We start from the raw sequence: 27535 nt of genomic DNA, 5'->3' as shown, positions 1-27535 counted from the left end.
ATGTTCATCAAGTGTGATGACGCGAGTGGGATTAATATTATCATAAAACGTTGAGTGACATGTTCTCAATGCTTTTCAGTTGCCTTCGCCTCTTGCCAAAGATCTTCTGAATTATGTACATACATACTTTCTGGCATGTTCTTATCGTCATATAATATTTTTCATATAAAAGCATGAATTTATGTCCTATAGTGTCCTTTTAGCAGTCGTTTTCGTATAAATGCTATATCCTTTTGATTTTCCCCTCTCGAGGATACAAGCGTATGGAGACATGGCAAAAAAATCCCTCCTACATTGTACATATCCGTTATCAGATTACTTCCGGTCAACCAAGTCCAAACAAATTGCATTCGATTACCTCTTCCGTCAGTCCTCGAGATAAAACGGCAAGTGGAGTGCTGAATTTGGTCGGACAAAGAACAGAATGAATGCCTCAATTTATTTGATGTGTGTTTTCAGGAAAATGTTAATAGACAGAAAAAGTAACATATTACAATATTTTTCTCCACAAATAAGGGAGAAAACTTGTGTGAATTAATTCCACCACCATCCACCATTGCACGAGGAGATTATACGGAAAAAATGCACAAGAAATATCCAAATTGTCTATGCTTCGGTGAACAAGAAATTTTTCATGGAGATTGCAAGTAGCGACCATGTGGAAATAGTTGCGGAAACGTGGTGTAATTATGCAAATTGTACTGATAAATTTAATCACAGCAATTTTTATGAAATTCCACCAAATGAATCACTTTCTTTTGCTGAGAATTTTTTTTTAAACAAAACCTACATTACGACCGAACAACCACTTCTTTTATTAAGGCAAACTTTTCAGGGTTTGTTGATGTAAACACGTCTTACCCTTATTAATTGATCATATTTTATGTATTTTATCATTAGTGAAAAATAACAACAAAATGAAATGCAAGCCTCCCCTTCGATGTTCATAAGATTTTATGACACCGACTTGGTTGTCTTAGAATTATGGTAATCGGAAGAAATAATCATGCAAGGCAAGCTTGGGGTGTTAATTTAGGATTTTTTTTGTTCAGAAACAAGACAGCTTATACCGGAAATTCCGGCATCAAAGATCCTGGAATAACAATAAATTATTCTGAAGAAGCTCTTCAAGGTGGTGTTTTATCGTCTGATATATTCGAGGCTCTTTATTTGAATAAGATAAATAATATGCTTTTTTAAAATCTCTAAATAATCTTCCTACAATTTATGCTGAAAGTTCTCCAATTCTCTAAAGAGCCTATTTTCAAGAAATCTTAAAGACACAAAAAGTTTAATAAATTAATTTTCAGCTAGAGGGGATGTAACATAAAAAGCTTTCTATCTTCTTATCGTTTCTCCCATAAAAAATCTAAAGATTCAAGCGAATTAATAATTATTTTAATTTAAAAAATCTTGAACATATCATTTAATCTTACCACAATGATAATTGAGTCATGAAACGCTAAGAAATTACAAATGTTACAGGTGCATGCCGCCATAATCTTACCTTCTATAAAGTGTTAAAGGTTAATGATAATAATTTTAAACCCGCATAAGCAAAACTTTATGTAAGAATTAACACCAATTAATCGACATCGTAAATCTCCAACTGGAACAAATTCGTATTTCAAAAGTTTCTACATATAGCAAACCAGCTGGAGGATAAATCAATAAAATTAGATTTCCATCACTGCGTGGCTTGTCAATCACCTGAAGCCAAAAAGTCACGCGGAGGCAGCAAAAAGCTTCAATGAATCTCAAAATTGAACCCTATATACAAAATGTAGGTATATTTTGTATAATAAATTGAGTTGTGGTACTGTGAAAATCAGTTTATTTTTTACCAGCCAACAGGCTCACGAAATAATTAACAATCTTGTCAACATGCTAATCGCACTGTTAATTATGACTGTAATTAGTGGTGAACAAATTACCTCTGTCTCTTGTTCTGCCTTGTCTCGCGCAACAAACGAATGGGGCGAGAATGGTTCACAAAATAATGAATTTTGGAACCCTAACCTCGAGTTTTGAGCCCATACACCCCCTCGTCTGTATATATTCCAACATACAATCATCCTACCTTCAAAATCCACTACAGAGGACCTACGGCGATGCTCTCTTAATCTAGAATGAAAGATGTTGGGTATTTATTTGTGATTTACGACAAATTGGGGTACCGCCGATGGAATTATCGTTATGGCGTTTGCAGTGGCATAAATTAAAAGTTATTGTACTTTGTCAAAAATAGCAACAAATGAATGCACACACATTTGAGGTGTCAGTAGAAATTCAATTAGATGGAGAAAGGAGAGCGCGTCTCTCGCGTGTATACGGCTCCTCCCTTCTCTTCAATTGGAAGTAAGCCCAAAATTAGATCTTCTACTTTTAATATTGTTTAATTTAGAAGAAACGCGCGAAAGCAGTGGTAATGCAAGCAGATGGTGGGCATGGGGAAAAAGGACTACCAGCTATTTTTAACATGGTGAGTGTGACACTTGTGGGAATTTCCAGAGTATACACAGTTAGGAATTTTCTTACTCTTTACGTTGTCTTATTTCTGTGATCTTGGCTCATGTTTCCATTGGGAGAAGTTACACCAAATATAAACAGTTTACATAATCATCGTTATTACTCATCTTTATGAAATTCTTACATTTTCTTACTGCCAATGAATTTTCAATTTATCGATATGATTTTAGTACAATCAAGTGGAAAAGATCAAAAACATTCAACGTATGAGTATTCTATGTACATTATGGTTTTCCATGAAAATGCATCACAAATATCCTTTGGGCGTATTTCAAAAACACTGCCCAAAATATTTATAAAAGCAATGTTTCTCTTATTATTATTTAAAATAATCATTACTATACAAAAACCAAGAAACTTCTATCCCTAATATCAAAACACTCTCACGCAAAATAAATTGAAACGGAATTCTTTCTTTTCGATACAATTATATTTTACGATGAAGGAGTGTTGCCAGAAACATTATGTCGATTGTAAATTCGACTTTGAACAATACATGGGGAAGTTTTGCATCATTTTAATAAAGAATCCCAAGCCTCTGATTGTTTTGATCAACTGTCTCCTTTCACATCAGACCATCGCTACTCGATATATTATGCGTAATATTTTCATCTCACTGATTTTTATGAGGACCATCCTTGTGTGATGCCACTCTAAATGTGCCTTCCTGCCGTTCACTCCTCCGTAGCAGTAAAACAGGACGATGGCTATGGGATCTAAATAGCAATGTGCCATTGAATATGTCAGGAGTCGCATTATTTATGAGCCATCAACGTGTGTCAAACGCATCAAAATCATCGACGCTTCATCGGCACATCACATTTTAGCGGTGGATCTATGGTTTGGTCCCTTGGGACCCTCTAGCTAACGCATATTCGCGCCAAAAATACTGCGTGCCACTCAATTTAATTCAATGGCGGAAAATTCACCAAACAATACGTAGTATTCGTGATTTAAATTTATTTCCGATCGTAAAATAAAACAGTCCGTTTCCTTCCTTTCTTTGATGCACTCACCGTGGCTTTGCCGCCACAATCCATTTTGGAGGGGAACAAGCGTGCAATATTCCTCAGGATTTACGAGGAAAATGCATCAGGACTATTTCACGGTGCATATACAGAAATATTTGCCATATTCAAATTTTAACTAAACCAGGAAGGAAACCCAAAATAATTCGCAACTTTTCATTGAACAGATCAATGTATTTATGATTTTTTAATGCAACTCCAAGTGCCCAAAAATAGCGAATCCGTCGAGTGAATGATGGAACAAAAAAAAACCCCTCGAGGGACTCTTTGGAAAAAGTCACCCCTCAGCGTTGCTTTGAGAAAATGGTCGAATGTGTTGGTTTATGTTTTGTGGGGTGATGTTGGAAATTTGAGGGGTGCATGCAATTCGTGCAAGGCGAAGAAGGGATATTTTGTGTGACTCTCACGCTTCTGGTCACTATTATTTTTCATTTTATTCCGCATTGTGTGAAGACCCCTTCCAATGTTGCGTCGCCCCCAGAAGTTGATGTACGCTACCACTTCATGTCAAGCAGAGTCTTCACTTCAAACAGAGACTTCATGTTTGATTGAGATGAACCTTTAAATGAAATTTTGTATATTGATAGAACAATGGAAGATGATTTTGAGTAACACCTTGAATTACATTAAATGCGGAATTAATCAAATTTTAGAAATAAAATTATTTATCATATCTCATAATGAATATGAAACAAAAAAAATGACGATTGCCATGTATCAAAATAATGGTCCACTAAATTTTATTGAGATGATAAAAGGTTAGTGGTGCCCAGGATCATATTATATTTACTAAAATAAAATTACCAATAAATGCTGAAAATTCACTCGATAACATCACATATGTGAGCACAGGTTTATTTATCAGTTTGTAGAACAAATTAACCAATTCCATTCAGTCCCAGTTAATTCTTTTTGTGGCCATTTGGAGTCCATCCCTATGTCATTCCATGATGAACAATTTTCAGTATAATTCTCATATAGCGCCCAATAATGGTGCGTTGAATATTAAACCTGGGTGTATTCCATCGTCTCCACCATGGTGTATCATCATCATCTTTCATAATAGCAGAAAATAAAATATAATTTTAATAGCCCTTATCTGTTTCAGGCTTTTTTTTGGGCAGAGGGTGAGCCCCCAAAGCACTCCGATGTGCCATTAGAGCTATTATGTGCGACTGAGCACAAGTATAGACCCGCGGTTTCGAATTCAGGGCAATTATTGTTTTAAATTGGATGTGATTTCATAAAAAAAGAACACGTAATGTGAGGGACTCTTGTTATTTTTTACGACACACGATACTGTATTTATTCATTCTCGGGAAGCAAGATAAGTTTAATTGGATGGGTGTTTAGCAAGAGAATGATGGGTGTGTGTATGACTTGTCTAATGGTATTCAGTGTGAGATGCCTCATCTGTGTGGGAGAAATTTATGAAAATTTTATGAAAAGTTCTTAAAAAGTTATCACTAGTCCCCGGTGTCCTTGGTGCTCAACCCCATCGCCCCAGACACTGTATATTTTCCTTGTACACTTCTCAACATAAATCTGAAGCTCATCTTCATAAATTCCTATTAAATTTCGTCGTCCGCATTCATTGCAGTTTCTGAATGATGCTCGTGTATGGCCATAAACGGAAACCACTATCCGATTTTATGGCTTCACTTCAATTTACTTTATTAGCTATTCCTTATTCGTAGCCACTACTGTGTGCACAGTGTGTCCCATTCATTTCGTCTTCCTTCTCATACTAACTCTGTATTTAATTTCGAATTTTAGTGCACTTGAATTCTTGGAATGATCTTCAAGTTCAGAATAATGGCATAACAATATTGGTATGGAGCTCAATTATTCCCAAAATATCTATCCATTACAAATCACTCATTTTCTACGAATCATCCTTCAGTGTTCAATATTGCTCCTTTAAAAGATAAAGCTGCGAAAGTTCTAGTTATGAAAACTTTATTTCAATGAAGCTTTATAAAATCTCATATTAATTCAATAATAAAACTGAAAAAAACATAGCTAAGTTTAAAAAAATAATACCTACATATCACCTTTTAGTTTGTAGATATTTAATTTTTTTTTTCAAATAATAATTTAAATAGGTAGGTATACCTTCTCATTGGAAAAAAATAATTAGTTCTTGTAATAGAAAGTTGAAACCTACATAATGCTACATAATTTAAACCCAACAGAATTTTACAGGACAATCATAATTATCTGTTCATTGTATAAAATCCACCAAAAGTTTCCAATTACTGACCATTCCCCGCGGAAATCTCCATGCTTTTTCGCAAACTTCCAACCAGCCGCTCCATATAAGCTAATTTCCCTGTGCGCGACCCCATCTGAAATTTGAACCTTCATCCACCCTTAAACGTCCGAAGCACTAGCAATAATATATCTATACATTAACTTACACTGTAGAATTGTTCAAATTGTTACCGATTAACCCACGTGGAATTACAAAAGATTGTTCATCTGGTTAGGTATAGAAATGCATAGATTCTCCGCATTGCAAACTCCCCGGACACCACTTTGCCAAAATTTACAGCAAGTTCAACGTTCATAATATCGCCAAAGGTACATTTTCCCATGGCTGCAAAGTTGCAGGAAAACATACACTGTTTTGTCCAATTTCTCTGCATACGAAAATGTAAAGTTCCCAACCCACGGGGGTTAGGTAAAAGATGCTGGGCAATTAGATTGTGAAAATCGTGTTCACATGAGAATTTAATGCACAAAAATTAACAAAATAATTGGCAACAAAGTGAATTCAATTGGCGAAAAAAGAGGGTATTTACCACCTACGAGGTTTTCCTGCTGACAGAGGGCTGGTATTTTTAATTTACACCCTTAATTCATGTTCCTGTGCACGTGACCTTTTTTTCACTTTAAGTGGACTTCCTGGCGAGAGCTCTCTTTTTTCTTGGTTACAAGAAATAGAAACTAAAAATTTATTTATTGAATTATAAACTTTTTTTTGTTACCTAACAAATATTTTCGTGAACTGAACGACACTCACTGTCACTCCATGTGATGGGCCACGTGTGCCCCCCCGCGAGGGGTGGAGAATCGATTATAAAATATTCTCTTACATAAAATATGCTAATTACATTTTACAAGAGTTTAGAAGGCACTTACGGGTTTTAATTTCGCGAGGGAGCATCTTGGGAAAATTTTTTTAATCTCATGTGCAATACTGCTTAAACAACCCTAAGTTTTATAGTATATCATTCTGATCTTTTGTCAAAAAGAAAAAAAAACTCTTTTGAGTAAACCGTAGGTGGGATGTCGTGGTATTGATTAGGTGAAACATCTTGAGCTTTATGATAGCCATGTCAGCAATCAAAGTGACAACTATTGCTTCTTGGAGGATGAATTCCAAGCCACCACATATGCAGTACGAGTTCACCGCAAATAAATCAGTGGCTTTCATGTCAACACGCTCGGGAACACGTGCGTGGGATCGGTGTCGCCACAGAGCAACCGCAAAGTGGTTGACATTTCGTATGTGCGAACCCACCAGAAGGCTCCACTAAGCACATCCTGTTCGTCAACACCACATCACCCTGGCCTTTGTACGCCCACATTATGCTGAAAAAGGGGTTGTGTGCAATTTAAAATTCTTTCCATGGTGCCTCATCAGCAAATTCGCTGAGGGAGAGGGTCCTTATCAGACGGAGATTAGACAATGACCCATGGCTTGCGAATCAAGACGTTCCTCAAGTTTAACGAGCACAGCGTAAAATGCTTTGAGTGATCACGTTCGTGTGCCAAGAAAGCGTCTCAACAGCATGGCAAACAATCTTTTGGATGATGGTCAAAGGGCATTGGGCTTTTGATTCATCTCCTCTGAATTCAAATACCCTCGGGGTATCTTTCCCTACATTTGTGAAATTATAATGGGATATATCATCAACATTTTGCACACAAGCTAGAGAGGACCACTCGAGGAAATACAGATTTTTTTCGCCGCGCTGTATCTTCTCTTCAAATTTTCCACTCCCCTCTCATAAAAAATTAAGCTGAACAGCATTGAAATAAGGATCAAGGGAGAGTTATATTTTGGGAAAGTTGAATTTATTTCCACTGGCAATTGACAACTTATGCGACTTTTTTAAATTAAATACAGGATTTTTTTTTAAAATAAAGATCTTTCTTAACACCACAGCTGTAAAATTGTCAACAAAATGCTCTAAAAAGTCTGGAGAGGGTCATGTTTAAATCTCAATTAAAGCACTATCGTCTATAAATCTACATTAGGATATCTTACAAAATGTTTTACCAATCGATTGTCCAGCTATATACTGAATGCAGAAAAATCCCAAAAACAGAACCACAAATCATAAAAGTGGCATATTGTTGGAAGATGTATTGGATTATTACTTCTATACTGCGAGAAAGGGAATGTGCGGAAATTTTGGTTTTTTGAATTACATGGAATATCTGTCAAATTCAGTGGAATGGAAGAGTGATTATCCTTCGTGCAGTGGATTTAGTCGGTGAAATATGTGTGTCCAAACTCCATGAATGGTGCTAAATAAATACAGTGAAGAATGGCTTTCGTAATTACTGCGGTCCTTTTATTATTATCTCTCCCTGTTTTAGCAGGAGCTATTACTATACTCTTAACTGATCGAAATTTAAATACCTCATTTTTTGACCCAGCCGGAGGAGGTGATCCTATTTTATACCAACACTTATTTTGATTTTTTGGCCACCCAGAAGTTTATATTCTTATTTTACCAGGATTTGGAATAATTTCCCATATTATTAGAAATGAAAGAGGGAAAAAGGAAACCTTTGGAACATTAGGTATAATTTATGCAATATTAGCTATTGGTCTTCTTGGATTTATTGTTTGAGCTCATCACATATTTACTGTAGGAATAGATGTTGACACACGAGCCTACTTTACCTCAGCAACTATAATTATTGCCGTACCAACAGGAATTAAAATTTTTAGTTGATTAGCTACAATTCATGGATATCAATTAACATACTCTCCTTCTTTATTATGAACATTAGGGTTTATTTTTTTATTTACTGTTGGGGGACTAACAGGAGTTATTCTTGCTAATTCTTCTGTTGATATTATTCTTCATGATACATATTATGTAGTAGCACATTTTCACTATGTATTATCTATAGGAGCTGTATTTGCTATTATAGGAGGATTTGTACACTGATACCCATTATTTACAGGATTAACTTTAAACTCTTATCTTTTAAAAATTCAATTTTCTACAATATTTTTAGGAGTAAATTTAACATTTTTCCCTCAACATTTCTTAGGATTAGCAGGAATGCCTCGACGTTATTCTGATTATCCAGATGCATATACTTCTTGAAATATTGTTTCTTCTATTGGTTCTACAATTTCATTGGTAGGAATTCTATTTTTTATTTATATTATCTGAAATAGTATAACATCCTATAACCAAATTATTTATCCAATTCAACTAAATTCTTCTATTGAATGATATCAAAATATTCCACCTGCTGAACATTCTTATTCAGAATTACCTCTTCTATATAATTTCTAATATGGCAGATTAGTGCAATGAATTTAAGCTTCATATATAAAGAATATTCTTTTATTAGAAATATCAATGGCAACATGATCAAATTTAAATTTACAAGATAGAGCTTCACCTTTAATAGAACAACTTACATTCTTTCATGATCATGCTCTATTAATTCTTATTATAATTACTATTTTAATTGGATATTTAATATATATACTATTTTTTAATTATTATACAAATCGTTATTTACTATCTGGTCAAATAATTGAAATCATTTGAACAATTATACCTACAATTATTTTATTATTTATTGCATTTCCATCTCTTCGATTACTATATCTTTTAGATGAAGTTAATAATCCAACTATTACATTAAAAACTATTGGGCATCAATGATACTGAAGTTATGAATACTCTGATTTTAATAATTTAGAATTTGACTCTTACATAATTCCTATTAATGAAATTCGAATTATTATTTCTGCCACAGATGTTCTTCACTCATGAACAATTCCAGCCTTAGGGGTAAAAGTAGACGCCTCTCCTGGTCGATTAAATCAAACTAATTTTTATATTTACCGACCCGGTTTATTTTATGGCCAATGTTCTGAAATTTGCGGAGCCAATCATAGTTTTATACCTATTGTTATTGAATCAACAATTCCAAAAACATTTATTCAATGAATTAAAAATAATATTTCATTAGATAACTTAAAGTAAGTAATGGTCTCTTAAACCACAATATAGTAATTAACGAATACTTCTAATGATTAAAAAATTAGTTAAAATTATAACATTAGCTTGTCAAACTAAAATTATTTATATAAATATTTTTTAATTCCACAAATAGCCCCATTAATATGATTAACCTTATTTATTTTTTTTTTATTTATATATTTATTATTTAATATTATAAATTACTTTTCTTTTACATTAGAAAATATAAATAAAAATACAAATAAATCTTTAAATAAATCTCAATATAATTGAAAATGATAAGTAACCTTTTTTCAGTATTTGACCCCTCTACCACAATTATAAATTTTTCATTAAATTGAATTAGAACTATTTTAGGTATTATTTTTATTCCTATTAGATTTTGATTCATTCCTTCTCGTTATCACATTTTATGAAATAAAATTACTATAACTCTTAATAATGAATTTAATACTTTACTTGGAGAAAATAAGCATCAAGGAAGAACTTTTTTATTTATTTCTTTATTTTCTATTATTTTATTTAATAATTTTTTAGGATTATTTCCTTATATTTTTACTTCATCTAGTCATTTAACTTTAACACTTTCTTTAGCTCTTCCTTTATGATTAAGTTTTATATTATTTGGATGAATTAATCACATACAACACATATTTGCTCATCTTGTACCCCAAGGAACTCCTTCAGTTTTAATACCTTTTATAGTGGTAATTGAAACAATTAGAAATATTATTCGTCCAGGAACTCTAGCTGTTCGACTAATAGCAAATATAATTGCAGGTCATCTATTAATAACTTTATTAGGAAATACAGGGCCTTCACTCTCATATTACCTTATTTCATTTCTACTAATTACCCAAATTGCACTTTTAGTATTAGAATCAGCTGTTGCTATAATTCAATCTTATGTATTTGCTGTCTTAAGAACTTTATACTCTAGAGAAGTAATTTAATTTAATGTCAACACATTCAAATCACCCCTACCATTTAGTAGATTATAGCCCATGACCCCTAACTGGAGCTATTGGAGCAATAATATTAGTTTCTGGTTTAGTTATATGATTCCATCAATATAATATAACTTTATTAATTTTAGGTGTTACCATTACTTTAATAACAATATATCAATGATGACGAGATATCTCCCGAGAAGGAACCTTTCAAGGGCTTCACTCTCTTCCTGTAACTTTAGGCCTCCGATGAGGAATAATTTTATTTATTATTTCAGAAGTATTTTTTTTTGTATCTTTTTTTTGAGCATTTTTTCATAGTAGTTTATCTCCAGCTATTGAATTAGGGGCTCAATGACCTCCTACAGGAATTTTACCATTCAATCCTTTCCAAATTCCTCTATTAAATACTGCTATTTTATTAGCCTCTGGAGTCACAGTTACTTGAGCTCATCATAGATTAATTGAAAAAAATCATTCTCAAGCCTCTCAGGGCCTCTTTTTTACTATTATTCTAGGAATTTATTTTACTATCTTGCAAGCATATGAATATATTGAAGCATCATTTACAATTGCTGATAATGTATATGGTTCGACCTTTTTTGTAGCCACTGGCTTTCATGGTCTTCATGTATTAATTGGAACAACTTTTTTAATTATTTGTTTAATTCGTCACCTTCAAAATCATTATTCTAGCACACACCATTTTGGATTTGAAGCTGCTGCATGATACTGACATTTTGTAGATATTGTTTGATTATTTTTATATGTTTCAATTTATTGATGAGGTAATTAATTTATATAATATAATAAGTATAGTTGACTTCCAATCAAAAAGTCTAAAATAATTAGTATAAATAATTATATCTTTATTAATAATCGCAACTATTATTTTTATTGTAAGAATTGTAGTAATAACTCTAGCTTCTTTATTATCAAAAAAAACTTCAATTGACCGAGAAAAAAGATCCCCTTTTGAATGTGGATTTGACCCTAAAACTACTTCTCGTTTGCCTTTTTCTTTACAATTTTACTTAATTGGAATTATTTTTTTAATTTTTGATATTGAAATTGCTCTTTTATTGCCTATAATTTTATCTTATCAAATTTCTAATCTTTTTATTTGATCACTTACAAGATTGATTTTTTTAGTAATTTTAATTTTAGGCCTTTCTCATGAATGATATCAAGGAGCCTTAAATTGAAGCACTTAAATAGGGGTATAGTTAATTATAACATTTAAGTTGCATTTAAAAAGTATTGAATCCAATTGCCCTTAAATAACATATAAAGCAATTTGCATTTAGTTTCGACCTAAAAGATAGGTTAATTTATTAATCTATATGTACCCCATCCACCTGATTAGAATAATAATTTATTCTCAGGTCCTTAATTGAAACCAAAGAGAGGTATATCACTGTTAATGATATCATTGAATTAAATTCCAATTAAAAAGAAGCGAGGATCAAGAGAAAGCTGCTAACTTTTTTCTTTAATGGTTTAACTCCATTTACTTCTTTATTTATATAGTTTAACTTAAAACCTTATATTTTCATTATAAAAATAAACTTTTGTTTTATAAATTACTAATTTTTATTATTTAATATTTAGAGGCTACTAGCCACCCTAACAGCTTCAATATTATGCTCTTTTTTAAGCTATCTAAATAAATTATTAAAACTATAAAAAATATAAATAAAAATCATACAAATATTAATAATAGATAAATCTTTAAGTAATTATTTTGTATTTTTTCAATTATATAAGATCTTTTTAGAGCATAATGATAAAAATTTTGCCCCCCAAAAACCTCTCTTCATCCTTGATCTATATTTTTCATTAAGTAACCTCCTATCTTCAGAGGGTAAAATACAACCCCATTAGTTGATAATCTTGGTATAAATCATATTGATCCTAAAACTCAACTTAATTGAAAAAACTTTAATGATTTATTAATAAAAAATAAATTAACCATAGAAATCAGATATCCTAACATCCCTCCTAAAATACAAATAAATAATGTTAAAAGTTTTAATCTTATAGGTAAACAAATTATATAAGGGTTAGGAAATATTAATCATATTAAAATACTCCCCCCAATAACAGCTATTACTAATAATCCTAATATTCTTTTTAATATTACTCAACTATTATCGTTTATAGGATGATAAGAAAAAATATTAGAAACTCCTGTTAAAGAATAATACACTAATCGAAAAGAATATATCACAGTTAATGAAGTAGAAACAACAAATAATATAAATACAATATAATTAAAATTATTGCTATAAACAATTTCCAAAATTAAATCCTTAGAATAAAATCCTGCTAAAAAAGGTATACCACATAAAGCTAAATTTGCTACACTTATGCATATTATAGTTATTGGTATTAAGTTTCTTAATCCCCCTATAAACCGAATATCTTGATTATTAATTATATTGTGAATTACTGAACCCGCACACATAAATAATAAAGCTTTAAATAATGCATGAGTTAATAGATGAAAAAAGGCTAATTTTATATAACCAAATGAAAGAATTCTTATTATTAGACCTAATTGTCTTAAAGTAGATAAAGCAATAATTTTTTTTAAATCAAATTCATAATTTGCCCCTAGTCCAGCTATAAATATTGTTAATCCAGAAATCAATAATAAAATTTTTCTAATTGGTAAAGACAATAATAAATTTCTAAATCGAATTAATAAATAAACCCCAGCTGTTACCAATGTAGACGAGTGAACTAAAGCAGAAACAGGTGTAGGGGCCGCTATTGCGGCTGGTAATCAGGAAGAAAAAGGAATTTGCGCTCTTTTTGTTATAGCTGCTAACATAATTAAACATCCAATAATTGTTATTTCTAAATCCTTATTCATAAACTCAAGATAATAAATATAATTTCATCTTCCATAATTTAATATTCACGCAATTGCCAATAAAAAAGCTACATCTCCTAAACGATTTGATAAAGCTGTTAATATACCAGCATTATAAGACTTTACATTTTGAAAATAAATAACTAAACAATAAGAGACTAATCCTAACCCATCTCATCCTAATAAAATTGAAATTAAATTTGGTCTAATAATTAAAAGTATTATTGAAAAAACAAATATTAATACTAAAAGAATAAATCGATTAATATTTTTATCTTCTCTTATATAATCTTTTCTATAAAAAATTACTAAACTTGAAATTAATAAAACAAAAGATATAAATATTAAACTTATCCAGTCTAAAATTAATGTTATTACGACTCTTACTCTATCTAAGCTAATTACTTCTCATTCAATAAAATAAGAATAATCATAATTTAGTAGTAATAAAGAACTATAAAATAAACTTAAACTAATAGAAATTAATGTAATAAATCTAATATAACAAATTGAAATAATCTTTATGATTTAAAATATATCTATATATCTTTGATACCACAAATCAAAATTTTCTTTAAACTATTTAAATAATATTTATAATAAAAAGAAACTATCAACTTTTAAAATTAATAAATTTAAAGGCAATCAATGTAAAAGTAATAATAAATATTCTCGAATAGTTCTTATAGTCACCCCATAATTAATTATAAATTTACCATGTTGACTATATGCATATAAATATAAAGTATAAGCTGCTCCTAAAAAAGAAATAAAAAATAAACCAATTATTCTTAATCATGATCATATAACAATTCTATTTAATAATCTAATTTCTCTTAATAAATTTAATGATGGAGGGGCTGCTATATTCATTGAACTTAATAAAAATCATCACAAAGCTAATCTTGGTATTAAAGTTAGTATCCCTCGATTAATTAATAAGCTTCGTCTTCCTGATCGTTCATAAACAATATTTGCTAAACAAAATAATCCAGATGAACATAATCCATGAGCAATTATTAAACCGTATGCCCCAGAATAGCCTCAATATGTAACTGTTATTAAACCTCCAATAACAATTCCCATATGTACTACTGAAGAATAAGCAATTAAAGATTTTATATCTGTTTGACATAAACATAGTAGTCTCACTAAACTTCCACCTACTAAACTAATTCTTAATCAAATATATCTTATTTTTATTCTATAATCTTGAATAATTATTAATACACGAATTAATCCATACCCTCCTAATTTTAATAAAACCCCCGCTAAAATTATTGATCCAGCAATTGGGGCTTCAACATGTGCTTTAGGAAGTCATAGATGAACTAAAAATATTGGTATTTTTACTAAAAAAGCTAAAATCAATCTTAAATAAATATAAACATTAAATTCATTAACCATAATATAAAAAAAATAATCTAATGAATAAAATCTTATATATAAATATATAATTGTAATCAATAAAGGTAAGGAAGCCAATAAAGTATAAAATAATAAATATAACCCGGCTTGAAGACGTTCAGGCTGATAGCCTCACCCTAAAACTAAAAAAAATGTTGGAATTAATCTTCCTTCAAAAAATAAATAAAATAAAAAAATATTTATTGTTGAAAAAGTCAGAACTAATAAAATTAATAAACTTAATAATATAATTATAAATAACTTTTCTTGCTTTTTATAATAATAAACCTTTTCTCTTGCTATTATTATTAGGCCTAAAATTCAAATTCTTAATAAGATTAACCCATAAGATAAATAATCAACACTAAATAAATATCTTATTTTTCTTCAACTAACAAATTTAATATTATCAATTAAAAAAATAAAAAAACTTAAAAATAATAAATTATGTACATTCAAGATACTCTGCGTTGATACCACTGCTTTTCAAGAAAGTTAAAATAAATACATAATATTTTTAAGCATTATAAAATATTCAATATATTGAAAATAATCATTTCCATGAGACCGCACAGTACTTCTGCGTTGATACCACTTAAAAAATCATTTTAGGGCTTTGGAAGCTTTCCCCAGTTAAAGACTTTAAATATTAACTCAATAAATTCAGTAAGTGATTGTTCAAACATTAACTTGTGAAGCAAGAAAATTATATTTAAGCCATCACTTGCAGCCTCCTTAAAATTTAAAGCAAAAGCTCTTGAAAACTTATTGGGAATTACGTGAAAGTTCAGACGGAGAATGAGAGAGAGTTGATTGAAGCGCATGAAGAGGCAGTTCAATGAGCTCTCTTGATAGCATGTGATTTGCAAGACCATATTTGCAATAATAAAGCAGTGGTATCAACGCAGAGTACTGAATTGGGTTGAATTGACGTGTGATTAACCATAAGTTGTGTGTGTCTGTAATTAAATCTGCATGTCAAATACATTCAAGTACAGAGATTTGTATGTAATACCGCCTAACCTTCCCCATTTTCACGCCCCCGGAAGAGCTGTCGCCTCAATCGGAAAATATCCATTGAGAAATGCTTTGGGAAAATTTCAAAATAAATTCTGGGTGGTTGGGGGTTAAAAGCTCATGGGGATGGGTGCTTGCCTTACACGCTCAATGTGTGTGAATGAATACAAATTTTGAATGTTTGACATGGTGATCCCATGAATGGTTGAAATGAATTCCATATCGAATTGCCATTGCTTTCGAGATGGGTATTAATCGATTAGATATTTTCTCGAGTATTTCCTCAAGAGCTAGCCCTCGAGTCTTCAAGTGTTTCCATTCATTCACCCAATCGGTGGAATTTTTGCGAAAAATGCCAAGAGGATTTCCTCAAGGGCTGCACATGATTGAGAGTTTATGCCAAACATTTTCTCCCATAAAATGCTCAATTGAAAATTCTGAGCTTTTCCTTTTGAGAGATTTTTCTTTCTCTCTATCAACGCTTTAATCCCAAATAGATGAAGACCATTTTGTGAGAATCTTCTGCTGTGTGAGTTAGTCATTTGGATGAAATTTTCAATGCCAAACATCCTCCCCCACATGGCTAACAAACTTTCAAGCATCCAATATTGCTGAATGAATTGTGTTTCTGTCAAATAAGTCAAACTGATTGTTGAGAAAGATTAACCATACAACGTACTCGAATTTGGTGTCAAACTCTGCATGCAGAACAACACCAAAGATCAATGAGAGATAATCAAGTGAATTTCAATAATAGATGTCGCTGAAAAACATACGAAAATTGTTAATTAAAATGTTAGGAATATCTTCTTCCAGAAGGTAAAGAAAAATGTACAGGTAAGCTGACCAAGCTTACGAGAGCTGTGTTTCTTTCAGTGTACCAATTTTGTGAGAGCAAACTAGAACGCTAATTAATTTAAATACGTGCAAAGTCGGGAAAAGTTGAAAAGTTATAGGGGAACGTGGCCCAATTCGGACCACCGCCCAATTGCGACCTCCCCTTTTTCTCGTAAATGACGAAATATTATAAAATTAGTTTCACTACAATATGAAGATATTATAGTAAGATAATGTTAGCGCCTAAAATAAATTATTTTGTTTCACAACAGGGCAAATTAAAAATCAAAATTCATTTTCAGCACTTGGTCAACATTTTCTGATTTTAGAAACTAAGTTGATATGAGTTTTTTTCCCACTATTATGTCTCATATTATGCCGCGTTTCTGTAGCTTAGAGGGTCTAGTTTATTACTTGATTTACAATTTTTTGAAAGATTTTAGGTATTTTAAGTAATTAAGTGAAAATGTAATACATGCAGAATGGTCTAATTGCGACCCCCAAAATGTTTCAATTCGGACCGTCTATTTCCACCACTCACCACGGTAAAGCAGTCGCGCATGCGTGTAGTGGTGTGGCAGTGTCTTCCTCACACAGATCGGCCTGTGTTTTGATTCCAGGAAAATCATTATTTTTTTACGTTTCTTGAAAGTTTTTTCGCTGTGAAAATGTTCTTAAAGCCAAAGGGGAGTGCAGTTAGTGTAATTTACGCATTCCTCAGAAGAATTTTCGTGGATTTTCTGCGAATTACGTCAGTGAGTGCGCAATTGTCTGTGTGTGTGAAATTCCGTGTAGTCACCTCAAGGGCGAAATGTCAAAACAAATGTGGGGAAAATTGAAAATAAATTCTTGATTTTCCGGCTTTTCCGTGTATTTCATGGCAGTTTTCCTATTTATAGTAGTGATAAAAGTGACCTACTAGTGAAAAACCAACAAATTACGGCAAAAAAAGGGGGTCGCAATTAGAACACTCGGGGGGTCGCAATTAGAACACCGTGGTGAAAAAGTGCAATTTTAGCACTTTTTTTTAATTCGACTATTACTCAGAACAGGTAAGAGTTAGAATGTTTGCATCTATAGAACAAAGTTAGCCTATTAAATGACCTTTCCAATGGTACCAAACTTGGAAAGATTTAATTCATTTTAATATGCCTTTTTTCAATCCTTCTGAAACAGAATTTTGGGGGTCGCAATTGGGCCACGTTCCCCTACCCTAAGAAATCTTTAGAAGGCCATATCTCGAGAACGGATCCATAGATTTTCATAATTTTTTTTTGTTTGAAAGGTCTTGAAGTCAGCTATAACATATCGAAAAATGAAAAAAAATACATATGTCGCCATTTTCGAAAAATTCGAGTTCGAAATTTTCGAAAACTTTGTTTTTGACTTTAGCGCCTCTTGCGGTCATTTCTCGAAGTTGCAATTTTCTAGACATTTGTTGGGCTTCACGAAACCTTTCATTTGCGCTTGAGTTGATCAAAATCGGACTTGTAGAACCCGAGATATGACATGCCAACTTTGGAAGGCTATATCTCGAGAACGGATCCATAGATTTTCTTCATTTTTGGCATGGAGCTAGATAATATGGTCAGTTATAACATATCAGAAAATAAAAAAAAATTATGTCGCCGTTTTCGAAAAACAAAATTTTGCGGTTATTCAAAATGGCGGGGGTGGGGGTAAAATTTGACCTCATAATCGGATTTCCTTAGGTCGATATTTAAACATTGCCGTTTACCGCAAGTCTCTATCTATCACCGTTCTCTTGCAAATTAGCTCTGAACTCCGGACGGACGGACGGCCGGCCGGCCGGAAAGATCTATCTATCTAGTCTCTATCTATCACCGTTCTCTTGCCATTTAAGTTTATAATCCGGCCGGCCGGCCGGCCGACCTGAAAAAAATTTTTTTTGGCGCATACGTTTTTTGGAATGTGGGGACCCTAATTCGTGCTCATCCCAAGTTTGAGCCCGATCTGACGACTTTCGATTTTGCTCGGTACACAAAAGCTGTGTATGAAAGAAACACAGCTAAAACAATTTAAACAACAGATACATCTTTTCATTTTCTCTTTGGAAAATTCTTTATCAAATACATTTTCATTACGAATTTGTTCAGCGACATCTCGTGGCAAAAATCTCTTGCTTCCCTAAAGACATATTAAAGCTCCCTGTAGGCCAATTAGAATGAATTTTTCAAGATTTTTTCCCTTAAAATGCGTTTTATAAATACAAAATTAATTGAATTTCCAAGAGGAATTTTGCACACAGGTTGTATTATGTTTAAAATAGAATGAAATGCGGGTATGAATGGGGAGGGCATTTAGGTGCTGAATGCCACTCAACGTACAATTTAATGTGTCGTCTCCAGAAGTGGATTAATATAGTTTCCCATTAACAAATACAAAATCCACAGCAGAGAACCCCCTCTTTTAGAAAATTCACACCCACTCGTGGGAAGAACTTTTAAAGCATCCCCCCGGGAAGAATGCCTCTATAAACCTATGCCCCCATTTTACAATTTAACCCCCAACACACGTACCCTATATGTGGGTGCTTTCCAGACAAAGCCAAGAGATTTCCACGTGATTTCCCGGGGCTTCAAATGGAAGACTCCCCACCGCGTGATTTTCCCATCCATTTGTCCCCCAAGCACACATTGCCAGACAAAAGAAGCGGAGACCCACAAAACATTTAATTTGTTCCATGTAGTGATACAGAGGAGAATGAGGAAATTGTAATGAATCCATTAATTTTCTATAAAATACAACGTACCCTTGGTGCGGGATTTCTCTTCGATTTTCGCATTTGTAGAAGGTAATTTAATCAAAATTTAGCACAATCAGATCCACACACATGATATTCTCTGCAATTTCCTTTTGCCATTTGCTGCAAAATTTTCTCAACGATGCTACCACAAATGGCATTTGGCTAAAATTAAATGTTCGCATTGGTACCACAAAAGGAGCAAAAAAGACTGTTTTTTTGCCTTTTGGGGTGAAAATATTGAATTGATTTGACAAAATTGAATTTTCATTCAATTTTAGATATTTCTATACTCCTAAATCGGAGATATTTTGGGTTTATCTCTCTCTCTGAATTTCCTTTCATATTTTGGAGAAATATTTTTAGCAAAAATAAATAATTTCTCAGAGAGGAAATAATTGAATTTTTTTTTCATAAATAAATAAATTGACCTAAATTGAAGAAAGGAACTAATAATAAATTAAAGATGAATTGAAAGCTTTTCTTTTAGAATAAAGAAGAATTCTTTTCCAATTTTTGTTACAGAGAACACAAAAAAAATATACAAATTGGGGTAAAAAAATATGCATAATACAAAGTTGCATTAAAAAGCTCACAAAAGCTTCTTTAAAATCTTCAGCAACAATGTACTTTTCAATTTTCGCTTATGGTCCTCAAAAAAAGCACTCAATCAGTATTTTTCTAGTTCTCTAAATTTAGGAAAAAGCTCTCAACTGGTACAGCAGCTATATAGAAAGGAATGTTAGTGCCTTGAAAGCTAATTTGTCCAAACATTCGTGAGGACAATGTAACTTTATTGAATTGAATTCTCAATGCTTTTCTTGCTGCACTGCATCAGGGGCGTGGGAGGAAAGAGAGAGAGAGAGAATTTTTCCTTCTTGGAAACACAAAGTTCGACGTTAAGAAGGCAAGCTTTATTGATCTCCATGTGTGGACACAAAAACTCCACCCCCATCCCCTTTTTCTAGCCATATAGCTTCGAAATTGATGTGACAAGTGGTTGTGGTTATGCTGTGTGAGCCAAAAAAAGGGAATCATTCAACATGGTACAGTATGAATGAAATTTTCGTCACACGAGGAAAATGTTGGGGGTGGTTGGGATGAGGGACTTCACTCCCTTCAATCAATGTGACGTTTAATCACAGGCACTTATATTGAGATTGATGATGACAACAACGTCTGAGTGTTGTTGATTCGGTTATTGGTGAATTCCATTCGGAGGCACAAACATGGACAAAGTGCGAGGCAGAGCGGGGAAAAAAAGCTCTGTGCCATGAGAAATTGAAAATCAACCCTCAAGTCTCCATCCAGCCTTCCTCAAGCACGCTGCGTGGTAGGAGTGTGCTGCGGGAGTCAAGTGGAAATGCGATTTCTTCACGGACTCTGAGCACAACATAATTTCATTGGAATTTGGAGTTAATAAATGAAAAACGAAGGAAAACAGAAATGAATTGAAATTCTTTGTTGTCTCATATTTTTTTACACAAATTGCAATTTTTTCTTCGTGCAGAAAATCCTCGAAGGGTGGTTTATATTGAAAGAAAAAAATCTTCAAGACATCAAGATTGAACCCTAATTTAATAATTTATTTCTTAATGAATTTATTAAACATGAAAAAACAATCCTTCTGAAATGAGTTTTTAAATTGAAATCTTTATTCTTTTTTTCTTGAAGATTTTCTTTCAAGAATTGAGGCAGCAATTTCAAGAATATTGGGAGAGTTTAAAATCTTATTAACAATCCCCATCTTCCAATGTTGGGGTACCACAAAAAAGAGGTTTAAGTGCTCAATTCAAAATCCCTTCTCCGATGGAATTTTATTAACATCGAAACGACTGTAGTAAACAAATAGCACAACATAAAACCACTTGAGGGAGCAATAAGCCCGGCAATAAGCTCTCTCACTCGCTCTCCGCATAAAGAAAGTTCTTGCAAATGTCGATGCATTTCCCAGCAATATCGATTGGATCTACAATATATCAAATGTACATATAGGGGTGAAGCGGTTTGTACAAAAGGATGCATGCAAATGTTCAGGCTGAGTGAGTTTTAATGTGACTTTATACACGGACCTCCACACTTTGATGTGGCTTCTTTGGTGTGTGTAAACCCCAGCATGTTGCAAAGTCGATAGCAATATAATGCGGGTTATCTGGGGTGCGGCGAAAAAAAGTTCTTTTCTAACAGACCGTGAGCTTTCTACATATTTTAGCATGTTTGAATTAAATTTTACACTGGAGCTGGCTGAAGCTTTAAAGGCATTTTTATGCTTTAAAATGTTTTGTTCAATTCTCAGAATTTATGCTTCACGAAAGATTTTTTTTTGAACAGTGAAAATCATAAATTTATCAACATTTTCCTGGAAGGAAAATTAAGGTACTTCTCTCATATATATTTATATATATTTTGCTACGCTGGGCTTCGTTTAATAATTAATTATTTTTGTTTCGTACGCTAATTGTTTGACCCTGAACTTTTAACGTTTAATTTATTAATTTCTTTTGGTGTTTTTTCTTGAGTTTTAATATTTCATTATTCGATTTAAGAATTTTTATATTTTAAAGCATAATTCTAGGTGCTTTACCCATTAGCATTAGACATACATTTTCCCAAAGATTTTCCACAATTTAATCTTTAAAATCCCAAAATTACATAATTTTTAAAGAATTTAAAAGCTCCCTAAAAAGCTCTAATATATTTTTTTAAACAGTATAAAATGCAATAAAATAGCATGTAATGTAAGTACAAAGTATTAAGAAAATCAACTTGAATAAATCTTCAGAACTCCTCTCATAGGAAAACTTCCGTAAGCTTCCCAGTGTGTATGTTGCAATACTATCGATTGGGTTCGTTGACTTTTCTGTAAAAATTTTTGAGGGTAATTTTTGATGTGAGAACTTTGGTTGGAAAGTTCCGGAAGATTTACCATCAAATCGCTATGTTGAAAAGTTTCGGGTGAAACTTTGGGAAACAAATGGAAATGCTAATCACCAGTTCGGGTAGACGGCTAGAGATGGATTTTCTGGGAAGAGTCCAACAGCAAGTTGACCTTCTGCATCCCCCGCATGGAAGTGCATCAACCACCCCATTGGGTGAGAAATTCATGTTCTCTCCCGGCCCCCCATGGGGAGTCGCCTAGGTGGTGGTGGATACAAGGAAAAGTTGAGCAAACACACCGGAGAGTTTCTTAGGAGTAGACATGTCTGTTATTCTCTGACTCGCCTCCGCACTTTGGACTTTACGGCCAGAGATGGGAGGAGAACATTGGATGGTTTGTATATCTTTTGGTCTCTTGAATCAATATCGAAAAGCCAAAAACTCGTGTCTCTTCCCTTATCCCGTACTTGGGGGGTGGTTGATCTCACCCCCACTCTCACACACACATACAGCTTCCTCCTGCTCTTGTTGGGAAATTCAACTCAATACCGTGCCCTACATTTCGTTGTTGCTCATAGTTGTGTCTCCCATTTGGGAAATATGCTGCTGTGCAGAGGATTCGCATGTTCGCAGGAATTTTACTCGAGAAGAAGGAACATCAGTGAGCAAATTGAGTCGCAAAAGAGAGGCGCCAGTCGGGCACCCACCCAGCCCGCGTAAAAGTACTGCAAAACTTGCGGATAATTTAAGTTTTCACTCTCACCCCGACTCTTTCATGCACCATCGCATCGAAATTGGTTGGACGCAAAAGCAATGGCTTCCAATGGCTCTTTCACAACTCCATCAGCGAGAATTTTTACTTCCTGTTCCCTACGATGAATCATACACTGATGATTTCCACTCGTCCAACCCCCAACTATATGCAATCCACCCCCTGTGAGAGCAAACACCCCCACCCAAAGCACATACATTTTATCAGCAAAGAATAGCTCTCTCGGCTCTACTCAACATCCCTCATAGTTTCTCTACATGTACCTATGTATGTACATACATAGCGAGCGACAGGACCTAAACTTCGAAGCACTCATTCAGGGATCATCGATCCTTCCTCGAGATGCACATTGAGTCGAGCCAATGATGGGAATTTCTTGAGAAAATACAATTTAACTTCTTCCGTAGAACAAACAGACTGCAACTTGTAGTTATATTTCCTTGTATCAAGAAGTTGTTTCTCCTACTTTTATTTTCCAAAGAAATGCAAATATTTATACAATACATACCTACATACATACCGAATCAGAACTTCTCGTACAAAGCTGTAAAATACAAAACGACAGCCAATTAAGTTAATTTGAATGTTTACTAATCGATTTGCTTTTCTCTTCACGTATGAATAAATTTTGTGAAATTCCCCGCAAATATTGCGGCAAATTACAAAACCCTTAATTTTAATTAAACTGATTGACAAAATTATGAATAAATACTCTATTTCTCTTGTAACGATCAAAGTCAATAGTTGCCAAATTGATCAAAAAGTTCATCCATTTATTTGTCTCACTATTTGGATGAAACAAATTGAAGTTGACAAATTATTAAATTGATTTATTCATCAATATTTGCTTTTAAAATTTATTAAACAGTGATTTTGTATGAAAAACACATATTTTTCAATTGATTTATATAGAATTTTCTTTGATAAAACAAAATTATTCCAGGTAATAAAAATTTAAAAATTTAGAAGTACCTATCAATAAATATGAAAATTCTTCTTGCTTGGAAAATCATAACTATTTTATTAGAAAACCAAATATTTCCCTTCTCAATATTCCACTCAATTATTTGAGGTTGGTACCTATAACTTATTGACTCGAAGTACTTCACTATTTAGTCAGTAAATATTTATAGTTAATTTACTTCACAATTGTGTAGTTCTAGTATGATAGAAAATTCATCATTTTGTTTCATATTGTTCTACCCAGAAAATGATTTTTTTACGCGACAAGTTGTGATGTAAAGCTTATTCGGCTGGTCTGTATTCTATTCATTACTCAGAAGCTTTTTTTTTCAATAAATTAATTGCGTAAGTATTTAATAAAATTATCAAAAGAAAATATAATATTTAATAATTTAGTTAAAAATAACAATACAGGTAGGTAAATATAATGTAGGTAAATATATTTAAAAGCTCAACACTGCTATTTACTTTTCAAAAAAAGGTTAAAAATAAATCTTTAGGTTGAACCAAAGTAAATTTAATAAATATGCATAATTTAATTAAATATAATTTGCTTAAAATTAACAAGATTCCATGATTGAATTTAATGCGTAATACATAAGTATGTTTAGTATTGAATAACCTCATTATTTCTCTGGATCATGTTTCACATCATGACTCAATAAATCACACGCTAATTCCATCTTAGTAATTGCACAGGGCAGAATAATTAAACCCAGAGCTTTATTTAATTAGCACACGTTGCACACACAAATCTCATTTAAAATTGCGCATTATTTGAATTTCTCTCCCGGATTAATTCCAAATTAATCATAATTCCGTGGGTAAATGAAATCCCAAAGAAGGGTAAACTTAAATAGAGTTTGATTAATTGCTTTGTTCAATAAATTGCAAAAAGAACAAACACTGCTGGTGGAAATTATGAAATTTCCATCAGGAAACTTTGTGTCTCTATCGAGGAATCCTCAGTGGGGTAGGATATTCCGTTGTACAGCATCCCACCCACAATGCTGTGCTCAATATCTTCCATGTGTGGCTCACTACATGGAGGCTCTGTCCACCCACTCCTATATACATATGCCTAAAATTACAATCTCTCTGACACATCTGCAATAATGTTGTATTCGGTCAAGTAGTGCATAAAATATAATGTGGCTGAGGAGTGGAGACCACTTGGGAGTTTTGGGTCTTGTGCTGGGCTTGTGAGAGAGAATGTGGGTTTGTTGTATGAACAAAACCTACGGGGTGAGCCTTAATAATTAGTCTGGCCCATTAAGTTTGCACGAAGAGTATGAGGGAAATTTCGATTGCCTCCTGTTGGGCTTCACCTCCCTCCACAAATGCCTTCTTGTTGTGAATTAAATTAAATTCTGTTTAGATTAAATTCAATTGTATCTGAACTAGAAACATTTGTGTTTGAGAACTTGACGAATAATTATGTATACTTCAAAGCTTCCTCACTGAGAGGATTTTATGTTTAGATTTATGGTACAAAATATCGATTTTTTCCACCAGCTTATAGAGCGGAGATCCAGCGGAGATTGATTATAATGCACAATATCAAACACAACTAATAAACCAAATATAATTTCCACGAACTAATTTCGCAACTGTGCAACCCCTTCCCCCAACCCAGGAATGAAAATCCCACCAAAATCATGCGGAGAGCTTTTGATGAGCAAACACGGAGCTTTTCCAATATTTTATAATGCGCTTGCACGACGCGGGAACGTTACAGAAATTATAATTTTCTTTTGTTCTGAATATTCATAAATCCCGCTTGTGAGCTTTCTGTTTAAAGAGGTAATCCCCACACGAAATTAGAACGCTTTAATATTCCGATCCAATCAACGCACCCACCCACAGTTCATTGGGCTGGAGGGGAGGGGGGTTATCCTGTGAAATTTAAGACTAATGATCGGACCCACCCACCCACAGTGAAAATTTCCCAAAACCCAATCGATTCCAATCGAGCCCTCCCATATCCTTGTGAAAATCCCATCTGACCGAAATTCTCAATCTGCCACACACAAAAAAGGCAAACACTTTTTTGATGGATTTTTCCACCCATCGAAAGCTCCCCGAAAAAAGCTCCATGCTATGTATATGACGGTAAAACTCAATGATGTTAGTTTTCAATTATTTTTAGGTAAACTAAGAAGTTTCTAATGCTCTCCAATCGAAGAATTGAGAGCTATTGGGGATGATAGTTTGTAATATTCTTAGAAAATAGAAAATTAAGAAAATTCTTTAACGAATTATTTTTGAGAGAAATTTTGAATTATTTTCCACGCACAATGAGAAAAAAATTTCCTTCACAAGCTAATCTAAAAGCTCTAAATTAAATTCTCTCTCCAGGAAAACTTTTACCTTTCATCACTCATTTTTCTCTAAAAATAGTTCCCAAGCGAGAAAAAGAATGGAAATAAATTGAATGGCTTGTTAAAAATTAGCAAGGAAATGAAATTAATTGAATAATTTGCAGAATTTTAATTTCTCCTCACCTACATTTAAGGCCAAACTTCCTCAATGGGAAAATTTGCAAAGTGAAAAGTGCTAAATGGAGTCGATTTAGTGAAAAAAATAAGAATTTTTATATTTTGAACTTTCAGCACACAAGTGCAACACTTTAAGGAGTTTTAATATGAAAAATTCCCTGACATGGTAAGAAAAGTTTCAAAACTCAATATTAGACGTTTAAAATTAAATTTTCCTGCACAAGATGAAGAATTGTGTATGGATTTGAATTTTCCCAAAGAGATGCAATTCAGTGTCTCTTTTAAGTGAAAAAAAAACTTTTTTTTTTGGGTCAGTTCCATTCAATGGAGATGAGTGCAAATTGTAAGCAACAACCCCTAGCGGATCTGCACGATTTCTCTACTTGCAAGTCTCTTAATTCACCCACCCACACTCCGCCCAATTGAATGGGGTTCTCTCGGTGAAATATTTCACCCCCGAAAATAGTGAAACTTTCATTTTATCTCTAAATTGTACGTATTTATGTGCCGAAACCAGGCAGGGGGTGGAAGCACACGAAATAGAAACTCTCCAGAGAGTGAGTGTATAGAATGGGAATTTATCGAACAACAAACTCGTACTCATCTCTTTATATTGTATAAATTTCTATTGAAGCAACGAATATTGCTTGCTCCTGTTAGTACTAATTTGCATTGAAGCACTTTAAGCTTTCACTATGAGGAAGCTTTTTCACTCACTCACACACACACAAGAAAAGCTGAGGGAGGGGGACTTGCGTGGCATCTGC

General features: G+C 32.9%; 1 protein-coding gene and 4 pseudogenes across 5 annotated transcripts in view; 3 read left to right on the top strand and 2 right to left on the bottom strand.

Annotated features, from left to right (window-relative positions):
- Window positions 1-8116: 8116 nt before the first annotated feature.
- Window positions 8117-10763, top strand: LOC129797051 (cytochrome c oxidase subunit 1-like; annotated as a pseudogene). Its single transcript, XR_008751305.1, has one exon. The product of XR_008751305.1 is annotated as a cytochrome c oxidase subunit 1-like (transcript).
- Window positions 9158-10763, top strand: LOC129797743 (cytochrome c oxidase subunit 2-like; annotated as a pseudogene). The gene has a single exon (XR_008751343.1). The product of XR_008751343.1 is annotated as a cytochrome c oxidase subunit 2-like (transcript).
- LOC129797702 (cytochrome c oxidase subunit 3-like) lies at window positions 10763-11551 on the top strand (annotated as a pseudogene). The gene has a single exon (XR_008751342.1). The product of XR_008751342.1 is annotated as a cytochrome c oxidase subunit 3-like (transcript).
- Window positions 11552-12422: 871 nt separating this feature from the next.
- LOC129796982 (NADH-ubiquinone oxidoreductase chain 4-like) lies at window positions 12423-26654 on the bottom strand (annotated as a pseudogene).
- The window catches only part of LOC129797522 (LIM domain-binding protein 2), a 421356-nt gene continuing 409749 nt past the window's right edge, over window positions 15929-27535 (bottom strand). For both annotated transcript variants that reach the window (XR_008751339.1, XM_055840194.1), the window contains one exon: window positions 15929-15952. The gene's annotated coding sequence lies outside the window, so the exon portion shown is untranslated. The remainder of the gene's footprint in view (window positions 15953-27535) is intronic.

This window comes from Lutzomyia longipalpis, chromosome 1 (genome assembly GCF_024334085.1).
Source record: "Lutzomyia longipalpis isolate SR_M1_2022 chromosome 1, ASM2433408v1".
NCBI classification, from domain to species: Eukaryota; Metazoa; Arthropoda; class Insecta; order Diptera; family Psychodidae; genus Lutzomyia; species Lutzomyia longipalpis.
The sequence above is the reverse complement of the archived record's forward strand: the minus strand, read 5'-3'. Positions and strand labels throughout refer to the sequence as shown.